Source organism: Archocentrus centrarchus, chromosome 2 (assembly GCF_007364275.1).
Source record: "Archocentrus centrarchus isolate MPI-CPG fArcCen1 chromosome 2, fArcCen1, whole genome shotgun sequence".
Classification (NCBI taxonomy): Eukaryota; Metazoa; Chordata; class Actinopteri; order Cichliformes; family Cichlidae; genus Archocentrus; species Archocentrus centrarchus.
The window spans coordinates 21,041,525-21,053,876 of NC_044347.1; the positions used below are offsets into that span (position 1 = coordinate 21,041,525).

Consider the following 12,352-nt stretch of genomic DNA (forward strand, 5'->3'; position numbering starts at 1 on the left):
AAAAAAATTAAAGCAGATCGCACAAAATTTTGGAGGAGCTACGTCCAAAACTTGTCATATTTAAACAGATGGATGGTGCTGACAAAATAACAAGACTTTACACTTAAAGCAGCACACAATCCAGTGCAACAACAATACAGATCATAACCTTAAAATAACATAAGATTAATGCATCCAACCCCCCCCCCCCATTAATGGGGCATATGAAGAATTTGCAGACGGCTCCATCTGGTCAGGCTGCAGTAGCACATGAACACATGCTGACCTATCAACTCACCTAATCTCAACTTCACAAACAAGATGTCAAAGTGACGCAACATTAACTACAGTTTAATTATTAAAGAAACATTTCACTCATTCTTGGATTGATTGACAGGCTAGTGTCTGGAAATGGGATTTATTGTATACATTTAACTGACGTCTGACACACACACGGAATAGATACAGAGCACCTTCATCTGGTTTCAGAACAAGATAAGGCCTTACAGTGACCCCAAGCATTCTTGTAAGGGCAGATACACAATCAATCAGCTGACTGATGGTTTGCTACAATACTGATCCTCACTGTGAAGGCCTTAGTAAAGATCGATGTATTGCCTTTATACCAAGTCAAGTGCAATTCCAAGAAGCAGCTGCTTCCCTTCTTGCGCAGGGGGCTGTGTGACCTCCTCAGTAGGTCAGGACAAAAATCACTCTCAAATAAACTGTTTTTATGTCAACTGAGGTGGGGAAATAAAAAACTCAAACTTTCTTCCACTGTAAGAAACAGTACCTTAAAATTCCTGCTCCTACATCATCATTTTCCATTCATATCACGCTTTGACTCTCAGCACAGGGCACTGGCACGGCTGCTTTGTAATATTAAAAGACTACCCATACGGTTACCCAATTTTCTTTTGTATATTTAAACATCTACACGCTTATGTGACAGAAGCTAGAAACACAACCTGCCCTCTTTAGGAGTTTTCCCCAGTGGTTACTATCACTTACAGACTCTTTTAGCAATACCCACTCATACACAACCAAGTCTGGTTGCAATTACAAGGAGCTGATCTCCTCTCCTCTGTGGGATTCTTCACGGCCCATGCAGTCAGCACTCGGCTCTGGAGAAAAAAAAAAAAAACCCACACATGGTGGGAATTATGGAATAATGCTGCGTCAGGAATGTTCCCATGATGGCCACTGGGATCTGATGGAGGTCCCACTGGCTGGCTAGCTGCCGGCAGGGTTTATTGGTAATGTGTAACACACTCACACACACTTACATGATGAAATGCCTCTTGTGTTAGTCCACAGCTGGATCAAAATGGTCCTTTGTTTCAAAGCGTTTTTTACACTCTTGTCATTTAAGTGCAAATAAAATCAGCGTGCTGAACTCTCAAACTTCATCATTAGCGCAGCTTGATCACAGCTGATCAGCTTAAAGCCTGAAATCTCACTTCTTATTTACACCATTTCATCTCACTAATCTCTTGATGGGGATCGCCAAAAAGCAGTGAGGGGTGAAGCTGACAAACTAAACATGACAGTGACCCCTCGCCGTCACCCCGAAGGCAGTCACGGTGACAATCTCAGGGGCAGATCTCGACACACTCCCCGAGTACGGCTAACTGTGTGGCACACGGGTCAAAATAATCAGGAATCTCTAGAGACTGAAGATCAACGGAGCACAGAGAGATTAGCAAGCTACTCAGCCACTAACTTAACCCAGAAGCTCAGTCAATAGGCGCTTGCGCTCCCTTGCTGGGCTGCCAGGGTATTAGTCAATGAGATTTGGCAAAAGGCAGTCACACAAGCACCCGCACACACACACACATTATTTTGTGAGATTAAGCTTGCAGGTTTGACTGTCAAGGGATTCTCTCAGAAAAATGTGTCAATCCACTTTTACCGCACCGAGCACGGCTGTTTTCACTCACTACGTTGTAGGTCACTGCAGTTAGTGAGTGAAACTCTAGATTCCTCCAGTGTCCTACATGAACCCTGATGTTAAAAAAAAAAAAAAGAGAAAGAAAGGGAAAAATGGAGCAGCCTGCCAAGATCAGTCGGTACAGTAATGCAGAACCTGAAGCCAAGTGTTGTGAAAAAGTGTGACTTCCAGACATTGGCAAAGGACGCGAGGAAAGGAAGACTGACCTCAGTGTTTCCAGGCTGTCGTATTTCATATGACATCAGTTCCACTGAAGAATATTTTATAGGTTCTCATGAACCTCTCTCTCATCTGTCCTTTTCCTCCATATGCTACTTCTCTCCTCCAACCCTCTTCCTCACAGGTGTTTCTTTTACTTCCCAAAGCCTTTTTTGGCAGCCTGTATAATTGTGAAGTAAGTGTAACGGGGATGTGTGGTGAGCCCTGTGGCAATGAGACAAGGACAGGCTGCTTTCCAGTCCTTTGTGGGTACCACTTGCAGAGAGTAGTTACTTTCTAAAAAGACATGAGCTGGGGTAACTTTCATGATTACGGAGGAGGATGTAGCTAAAACATCTGAGGAGGGAAAGTAGGCTACAGTGCATATTTAATGGCAAAGCAGGCCTTTTCAGCTCTCGTTCTTGCTGCGCTGCTTGTTTGTGGCTTGAACAGAAACACTTTAAAGAGTTGGAGCATTTCAATAATGTAGGGGTGCATGTGTTCCTGCGTTCACCATATGTACATTACAAAAGCAAAAAAAAAAAAAAAAAGCCCTTACTTAAAATAAACTAGTGCATTCAACCTAACTTATTCTAGATGCTGTTGTACTCGTTATGTTTTTATGCTGTGTTTAGACTTCTGCATTTGTGCTGTGGTTTCCAGTGGCCAGAGTTCAGCTAGCAACAGGCCACCATCACTGAGACTCCTTAACTATAGTGATTAATGACTCCCCATTAATGTTCGTGTTCACAGTCGTCATTCAAATTTGTATAAAAGCCTTTGTTTCTGTAATTGTGCGACGTATGAGTCACACGAACAGAAGAAAACCCGAGATTGCAGTCTCTTAACACCGAATGTAAATATTGTACAACCTCTAAAAAACTAATTAAGCATTCGCTGTGATAATTTCTAAGTATATGCAACCGCTTTGTTAGGTACAGCTATTCAACTGCTCGTTAATGCAAAAATTGAGCCAGCCAATCACATGGCAGCAACTCAATGCATTTAGGCATGTAGACATAATCAAAACAACCTGCTGAAGATCAAACTGAGCATCAGAATGAGGAAGAAAGGGGATTTCAGTGACTTTGAACGTGGCACAGTATTTCAGAAACTGCTGATCTACTGGGATTTTCCCACACAACCATCTCTAGGGTTTACAGCGAATGGTCTGAAAAAGAGAAAATATCCAGTGAGCGGCATTTCCCTGGGAGAAAATTGATGTCGGGGTCAGCGGAGAATGGCTGGACTGCTTCAAGCCAATAGGACGGCAGCAGTGACTCAAATTTGTTGGTTGTAACCATTTGTTACAACCAAAATCTGCAGAAGAGCATCTTTGAATGCACAACCTGTTGAACCTTGAAGCAGATGGGCTACAGCAGCAGAAGAGCACACCTGGTCCCACTCCTGTCCGCGAAGGACAGGAAACTGAAGCAGAATTTGGTGTAAACAACAGGAAAGCATGGATCCATCCTGTCTGGTATCAACGGTTCAAGCTGCTAGTGGTTTAACGGTGTGGGGGAAATTTTCTTGGCACACTTTGGGCCCCCTAGTACCAACTGAGCATTGTTTAAATGACACAGCCTAGCCTGACTGGTGCTGCTGATCATGTTCAATCCTTTATGACCACTGTACCCGCCTAATGTACGGCTGCTTCCAGCCGGATAACACACCATATCACCAACATCACAAAGCTTAGATAGTGTTTTACTCATTCACCTGACATTATTCCACTTGTGTTTTAATTTCTGTATTGCTATTAACTGTATTCTTATGTTCTGTTATATTTTAATATGAGCCTAGTTTTCCTATTTGATTGCACAGCATTTTGTGGGTACATGTCTGCAAGAAGCACTTCATTTAAGCTTGGTTAAATCATTCAGCAATGCATTTAAATAAAGTTAAATGTTACTTAGTGCTTGCACACTGGTAAACGCAAACTTTACTTTCTTTTCTGCTGAAATAACATCTCCAGTGCCCCTCTCTCTGTCTCCCTTCTCTCTCCCTCTGATGTGCAGAGCTGCTGTTAATATATTTGAAGCAAAGGATAAGAAAACAGATGGCTGGAGTTTGCATATTCTTTTAATGTTAAACCAACTTATCAAATTTTAAGAGTACGTGTGGAGCAGAATACCATTTGCAGTGGATGACAATTTAAATTGAGTGCATGCCCAAGTTTGGAATATTATTTTCTATTTATGGCAAGATACTTGTTTGTTCCAATGATTCAGACATACCACAACTACCATTGTAACCATACACACAAACATGACACCCCAGCACAATATGATGCCATCCTCTGCCTCCCGAGGGAAACCCCAAGAAAGAACACTGCATCTGCTCTAACTACGTCCTTGGCTTTCTCTGACAGTCTTATAATGCCACTATTGTTAATGTTTTCCAAGTGGTAAATAAAACCGAATCCTCGGTGGATTTCACTGGAATGTACCCCAGAGGTCGATGGTTAGAAAGCAACTGCTCCTCTAAACAGAGGTAATCTAAACAGTTTTGTCCAAAAGGAAGCCATTTCACAGCTGGGTGAAGGGACACAGTACAGCTGAAATTTGTTTGCATTTGCGTGCGGGTGCTTCTGCCTCTCAAACCACATCTATGCTGAACAGTTATCAGCCAGAATGCAAACAAACACATCAAGCCTGCATGCACATGACCACGAGGACACGCACACTGCTGTCACAGCTTCATGAGAACCGAGTGAACTCTGATCAGACGGGGAGCAGAGAGGAAACGCTGAATGGTTCCACTCATGTTTATCCCAGGCTAGAAATCGTGGCTACGGGCCGCTGCTAAAGATTTGAACATTTAATTTAACTCAGTTTGTAAAATAGTGCATGTGCATACTTCAGAGAGTAGGAAATAAATCCAGCTTCTCCTTCCATATGTAATTCTTACTGCAGACAGGTCATACATACACATGGAAGTCAAGTAGCACTTGTACATTTCCACTGAGTGAGCATTTAGTTCAGTAATAATACGACTCTCTCTGAAGCATTTTGTGTTATCTTCTTGTTTGAGAGTCATTATCAACTTCTAAAGGCTGTCCATCCACACAGACCATCCATCAACCAGTCACATGACTGCTGCAGTGATTTGCTGTAGACTACAAGGACTGTAGAGGTGGGAATCACCAGACGCCCCACGATACGTTACAATCACATCATCACCATCATTGTGATTTTTAACATTGTGCAATATACTAATTATTGTGATAAAATATTGTGATTTATCACCTTTTTAAAGTGCAAATTATGTCCTCAAAGTTAAACTTTGTCAGTATCTGTTTTATCCAGTAAGTTATTTTTTTTTTTTTGCTGAAAAATGAGATTGTCAAGATTACCAACACTGTCACTAAAACCCACCATAAATATTGCTATAAGACAGAATCAGTCTGCAATCAGTCTGCGATTGAATGGGGTCTAGTTGGCAATTGCATGCAATCTGTTTCTGATAATACAACAATTAACTGTAATAAATCGTTGAAAATCGCATATCTGTTGCAGTCTACAAAGGCAGACATTCACATGTTACATTTGTGTTCAGCAACCTTCCTGTTCTACAGGAATATAACCAGAATACAACCAGCTGGCAGCCGGTTGAGTCCCCTTGAGTTGTGCTCATTGGCAAAGACTCATTCAGACTGATGGCAACATGTTGGCAATCTGCATTTATGAATCAGACAGCAATTATTTGCCAACCTTTGACAATCTCTCTGAGAGAGACTGCAGTTGGCCCAAGTCAGACTGCACCTGTTTGCAGAAAGGTTGCCTCCTGTCAGGCAACCTGTGCAATCACCTTGTGATCAGAAGTGATGAGTGCGGAACATCTTCAAGCTCTGGGCAACCATTTGTAGAGTGGAGAAAAAAAAATTCAATACAATCACCTGGCAGCCATCCATTTTTTTCTTTTTTTTTTTTGTAGATGCAAGGAGGTTGCTGATCCCATTTTTTACTCATGTGACTGAGCCACGAGCTTGCTCTGAATTAGGAGGTAGATTTGTCAAGCTGAATGTGTCCAGTGTTGGATGGGTTTTTTTGTTGTTGAGCCGATCTGATGTAATTTTGCTCAGCTAACATTCTCTGAGGATGGTGGTGCACGAGATGAGCCTTCTTGTTGACAGTATTCCCAGAATATTTTAGTTTATTTAATAAAATATTGATATTTGGTGTTCCTGTATCGACATAATATTGTGATACTATGCTGTATCTATTTTTCCCCCACCCCTAATGGTCTGATGGTGGAGAGAAAGAAATACATTCCAAAAATCACCTCCTTCGCTCCTCCCTTTTAGTTCTTCTCACTGAAGAACCTCATTGCAGCAGAGAAATCCTACTTGCGTGACACTCCTTTATCCAACCCTGAATGTGGAGATCAGGTTCAGGATAATTAACCAACTGGATGAGACCCTAACTTAGAAGTAGGTGCTAAAAAGAAAAAAAATCCAGAATAGCCTGAAGGCTCTGACAGTGTCAGGTGTTAACCATATTAAATGTTGCTCTGTGATGGAGTGATGTAAAGTTATCAAAGCAGTAAAATAAACCATCTGCAATACAGTAAAGAGGGGGGGGGGGGGGGGGGTCCTCACCAGCCACCCGGCTGTGAGAATCAGCCACCTGCCATTGTCAAAGTCACAGTGATTAATAGCTGCCTAAGCTGCTTAAACAAACTGCACAGTGAAAGAGGCAGCAACAAAGAGACAATTAATGACTGAACAATACAAAGAGCTAAACATGTATCATAGCAGAGCAGATGAAATATAGGAAAATAGGTCATGGAAGAGGTTGTGTGACGATAAACACTGACAGACTGAAGTCGTTATACAGTTTAACCAGGGTAACAGGGTCTCAACGACACTGAAGAAAGGAAGGAAAAACTAGCCCTTTGAAACAACAAAAAGTGGCAACTTGATCTTATTATCGAGCATTTGCCCGCTTATCAAATGATGCAATATTTTTTTGGACAATCTCAGGAAACATTAAACATCAGACAGCTAATCAACATGCCCTTTTTCCTCCCTGGGCTGTAACTGACAGGGGTTTTGAAAATCTTAAGTCTAACTGATACATTTTAAAAGTTTGACGGATTTTTTTTGAAGATTGCTCACGCCAATGTCGATGAGGTTTGGGGAACAAAATTTCAAGAAAATCCAATGTAGCATTTACAGCAAAAAAAAAACTTCCCAAGGTCTTACAAGACACAGAACTTACTTGTTTCAGCCAAACACATCAACAGTTACAAAGCAAAACAGATTATCACTTACTGAAGCGCGCCTTCAATAACATGAATATGACATGAAAGCCACAGATCAATAATATCCATCCTCTCAAAGTGGGTTTTTCCTTTAAGAGTTTTAAATCCCACCAGGACTGACCCGTGCTAAAAATGCATACTCGTGATACTGCATTCACCCATTGGCACAGATAAGAACTAGCATGGCAAAGAGATTCAATTGTAGGTCAATTATAGCTGTGTGCTTGAGCTGCTGAACAAGGACCAAGACTGTGCACTGCCCGAGAGGCGAGCAGGAGGAGAGGCGGATGCCCTCCTTCTGCCTGCTCCAATCAGTGGTACAACATACAGGCAGCAGGGCTGCATTGTCTATGCATTGCTTTAATACAGGTGGGCCGAGTGCTGGGCTTTAAGATAGTAAAAGTGGATGTTTTCTTAAAGAGGCAAAACCTTATAATTAATTTTTGTGTGATTGAATAAAAAACAATTATCACAAAAGAAAAAGATGATTAGAATCTCAGTTGATTTCCACCTATAGAAAGCGTCGACACAAGTCTCTATATATTCTGAAAAGGCCAACAGGAAGAGGCTCTTGCTATCTGGAACAGCAGACATGTTGCAGGCTACAGGCAGGCTGGGTAGCCATTTGTCTTTACAAATGGCAGGGGCAGCTGTCACCAAAGGTCAGCAAAATGTTACCAGAACAAGGCCCTATAGAGGCTGGGCCCACGTGCCTGCGACAAGCAGGGGACACACCCGAGTGGAATGAGACCTACGCGCTCTCGCTTCTGAATTTTCACTCAAAACACAACACGCCCGCAATGAGGCATCATGCTGGCACCGTCGAGCAAGGCTTCGATGCAGCTGGTGGCCCTTTTAAGTTTAGTCTCCACTCTCCAACCCGAGCAGCGGTGCCTCTTATTGGTGTGGCGACATCAGGTTACAGTCTCCCCTCCAGCTCTTCATCAGGGTCAGCTGAAAGCTACGTTTGAAGTGGCATCCACCCCCGACCCTCCATTACCCACTTACACCTGCGGCTGTAATACAACCTGAGTAAACTTACACCATCTTTGAGCTTGTGTGCAGGGAAGTCTTAAGCTCAGGGACATGGATGGATGAGTGGGAGTCAGACAGTGCTGACAGACAGACTGACCGACCAGCATGCAAGAGATATAACACACACACACACACACACACACACACACACACACACACACACACGCAAACCAAGAATAGCTTTCAAAACTTTACCATCTCTGGGGGTCGATCCTCCAGTTTTTTAACAAATGTTATTCCCATTTAATCAACTGTATCTCAGGGAAATCAAGCATTTAAAAAAGGATGAAAAGCAGCAGAAGGACAGAGAGCGGAAAACAGAAGACTTTTTTTTATTCCCTTCATCTTTGGCAAAACAAGACACCACGGACCAATAAGAAAACCGTGTTTTATGTTCTGTAGTTTGTTGGGCGCTTATGTTTTTTCTAAAATATAACCTTCTTTCTCACCGTATCCTCTTTTCCTCAAAAAAGAAAAGCTTGCATTAAATTAAAAGAAAAAAAAAAGCTTTTAAAATGACAGTGCCTTCAAACATGGCTGGAAATTTCATCGATGACTGTGTTTTGTTTTTTTGTTTTTTATGACTAAGCAGTATATCATGCTGCCAGTACGCTGTGGCTTTAGGAGCAAGTTTACCATCCACTGACACAAAGCCTGTGTGCTAAAATACTGCTTTGTTTTTTTTTTTTTTTTGTGGTTATAAATTTGATATAAATAATGACACTGAATTAAACAGGTGTTTTTTTTTTTGTGTTTTTTTTTTGCTACAACTACAAAAACGCTGCTGCCCCCACCCCACATCAAAAACAGAACAAATATCTTTTAGACCTTCCATTTTACATAACCAGCTCATAATTAAGTTCTCAAGGAACACATTCATAATGGGACGCAGCACAGGAAACAGAGCCTCAGCTAAACTGCCCAAAGGAATACACTGGGTTTTCCAGATGTGTTTAGGACATCATTCATTTCAGTCCGCTTTTGTGTCTCTGACATGACTGGGAATGAAAATTGACTCCAGTCTGCTGCCAAAAAAAAAAAAAAAAAAAGAACATCCTTAACAGAATATTCCTGACAGGGAGAAACCAGAAGGCCAGCAGTTATTTTCAACTCATTGACTGCACTGTAAGCAAATGGCCTGCATTGTTGCTGCACCGTCTCAATGCCTGGAATAATGTGCTTCTCGTCTGGGGCTTTGCGGATGCAAATCAAGCGTGCCTTCAGGACACAGACTGTCTTTTATAAAGCCACTGTGGGGGATAAAGGCTGGGGCCAAGTGGCTGTTTTAGTGGCTTTTTTTTTTTTTTTAAAGAAAATGCTTTTTGTTTTTATTGTCTGTTCACTCCTGAATTAAAGAGACAGTAAAACGCTGTCCTCACCTGGCCTTGGTACTTTAAAAGTTAAAAAAATAAATAAACAAAACGTGGGCACATATGGCGGCCCAGCCAGGCAGCTCCTCTACCAATGACCTTTGAACCTTCCCAGTCAATGCCGGGTCATTATCTTTTCACTATTAACATGTGGCTGCGAGTTCATTGTAATAGAGAATTTTAAAAGCCCTGTGGAGAGGCTTGTTAGGGGCAGAAGTTTTGAACCTTAGGCAGCAGCACAGCGTAAACACAACATGTGTTTGAACTTTAACTTTTCCCACAGACTGCACAAACACTGGCTATATTTCCCAGACCAGGGTGTCCACTATTTAAGGTGGACGGCAGCGTCAAACCTGGAATAGCCACTGGTCAAACTGGCTGCATGTTCTCCAACCTGCTGCCGGCGGCGTCACCCAACAAAGGGAATTAAAGCTGTGCCCATGAGCTGCAGTGAGGAGGGTGGCTGACGATGAGCTGAACCCAGCAACACTAACACACCTTTCCCCCTCTTTTTGCGTGGTTTTAGGCGTATAAAATATGGCACTTCATTTATTAAAATAAAAACAAGCATTAGCGCGACAATACCATCGGCCATTACCAGAAGCTGATAGCTTCCTCCCAGCTAAACAGGGTGGAGACTCGCCACGCATCTTTCTGCTCAGCTGAATGCAGAGGGAAAAAAAAAAAAAAAAAAAGGGATGAGGTTGGGAATACCTCTAGACGTCCCCGAGAGAGGCACAGGGCTCGGCTTTGGCAGCAAAACATCACACCGATAACGGGCTCATGTTCAGCTGGCACTCCCATGAAAAGCTGCGGTTCTTTTCCCAGTCGGCCCAAACGCCGCACACCCTTTCTCCCCAAGAAAAGGGTCGTTCAATGGCCGCATAGAGGAGGGGTACACACACACACACACACACACACACACACACACACACACACACAAACCACCCCACTCCTCCCATTCAAACAAACGCCCTGCCATAACAAACAGGTAACAACGCATTCACAGGTGAGTGGCTTCTTTACAAATACATAGCGGTTCAGTTTTTTAAGAAGTGTGGCAGACCTCCTCCCCTCCCCGCTCCCCCGTTTCCTTTCCCGGGGACACAGTCTAGGATGGGCTGGCAACAAAAACTGATATTCAGTTGTTTCATGGTTGACATTTTCCCTACATAAGTTTTGAAGGAGAGAGGGGGGAGATAGAAATTAAAAACATGCCGGAACAGTACAGGAAAAATCAACTTACAGTGAAACAGGATTCACAAAGAGGCTCCTCTGCTCTGCTCTCCAATGGGAGAAAACGTCCACAGGAGCGGGGAGGAAAAGGGAAAAAAAAGAGGAAAAACTCCTGATATGTGTATGCCTCTATTTTAAATAAAATCTACTTATACTCTAGCCATTGTCCTCATCTTTTTCACGCATTGCCCTCGTCTACACACACAGCCACAGTCCACAGCCCTCTCCGCTTTCCCATTCTTCTCCGCCGGAGCTGGATACACGCTGCGCGTCTCCGTCGTTTCCTGTCCAGCCCAGGATCCAGCGCTGCCTTCAGGGTCTGCCGGGAATATTGTGGATTAACGACGAGAAGGGATGACCCAACCAAAAGGCAGATAACTGGAGAAGAGATGAGCTCCCCTGTTTGGCCGATAAACACGGCTTTATGGTTAATTCTTCAATGTAAAGTTATTCCTTGCACCTAAATTAGTCTCAAGAGTTTGAGGGAAAAAAAGACATATTGCTCACAAAATTGTTCCAGGATCCCTAAATTAATACTATTTATAGATTGTACAATCAACATAAGCATCATTAGCTATTCAATAATAATAATATTAATAATAATAATAAAAGTACACTTTTCAGTGTACTTGAAGAGGAAAGAAGGTAAAACCTTTAAAAGTCTCAGGCGGCCTCAATGCGTCGATTTTACTGTTGATGCTCACCCAAAGGTTCCTGCCACCCCCGCCAGACACAGGGGGTATGTTCCAGATTAGGGGATTATTGTTATCCATATGGACACATTAGATTAGCAACCCGTCAACCCCTCCAGCCTCTCAGTCATTTTCTGAGTCAGAATTACTAACAGCCTTTAAAAAAAATAAAATAAAGCCCTAATCTTTATTTTACAATCCCATGTGAATCTCTCAGCATGTGTTAGCATACAAAATAAACGCTTTCCACCCTGTCATTAAAGGCCTAGATTCCATGTTCATGTACATATCTAAAAAGAAACGCCAAATTGCTGCAACTGTGTAACTAATATTTGCCACAACCTGTGACGATGGCCGATTGTAATCGGTAATTTAAATGTTTTGTGGCCATCTAGCGGACAAGAATATACATTGCACTTAAATGACAGCATCCCCTGTGAAGCTTTTTATTGACACCATCAGAAATGTCAAAGGTCTTGGTGAAACACCTCGGAAAACGGTTACAATCAATCTGCTGACAAGAAACATGTACAGCACACAAGTCCCCCCCCCCCCCCCGTTACTGTAGTAACTGTGTCACTGCTTGCGCTCTAAACAGTGACTCATAAGGTGTAGACTATTCACTT

General features: G+C 42.5%; 1 protein-coding gene across 2 annotated transcripts in view; it reads right to left on the bottom strand.

The window, feature by feature from the left end:
- Window positions 1-11,271, bottom strand: part of raph1b (Ras association (RalGDS/AF-6) and pleckstrin homology domains 1b) — a 40,542-nt gene extending 29,271 nt beyond the window's left edge. For both annotated transcript variants that reach the window (XM_030751123.1, XM_030751114.1), the window contains exon 1: window positions 11,045-11,271. The gene's annotated coding sequence lies outside the window, so the exon portion shown is untranslated. The remainder of the gene's footprint in view (window positions 1-11,044) is intronic.
- Between the last annotated feature and the right edge of the window lie 1,081 nt (window positions 11,272-12,352).